Source organism: Frankliniella occidentalis, unplaced genomic scaffold (assembly GCF_000697945.3).
Source record: "Frankliniella occidentalis isolate FOCC.00 unplaced genomic scaffold, Focc_3.1 Scaffold266, whole genome shotgun sequence".
Lineage (NCBI taxonomy): Eukaryota > Metazoa > Arthropoda > Insecta > Thysanoptera > Thripidae > Frankliniella > Frankliniella occidentalis.
In genome coordinates, this window is record NW_026267392.1 from 61,747 (window position 1) to 62,349 (window position 603).

The window sequence follows — 603 nt, forward strand, 5'->3', positions numbered from 1 at the left end:
TGTGCACCTCATGTTCAGAAACATCTGTTGACATGCGATACATCCATGGCCATGTTCACCAAACTGAAGAACTTATACGAACAAGATACCGATCATCAAAAGAATCTGCTCATGGAGAAGTTCTACGCATACAGGTGGGATAGGGAGTTATCATCAATCGACAATACTGGTGTCATTATAAATTTAGCTCACCAGCTCAACTCTCTTGAACAAGAGATAAACGATGTTTCCGTGATGTCAAAAATTATCACCTCTTGCCCATATGTCAACTGCATGCATGGGACTCTACTGCCCGAGTAGACAAGACAATCGGAAACCTTGTCCCGGGTGAAAAAACGTTGACATTAAGTTTGTATACAGCGGTATACAAGCAATTGTATAAAGCTGTATAAAGGTGATTGTATTACATTTGGTAAAACTGTATTACTTTGTCAGTATACCTTTTTATAAAATATTATACAATATATACTTGAGCGTTTCAATAAACTCACGGGAGAAGCGGCCTGAGTGGGTGGCTGTCGTTTTCAGCAAATTTGTTTTCCGAATCACCTTTTTGCCCTGAGCACGATAGTGGTTGTTTCACTTCCCTATGTGTAGCCGTTT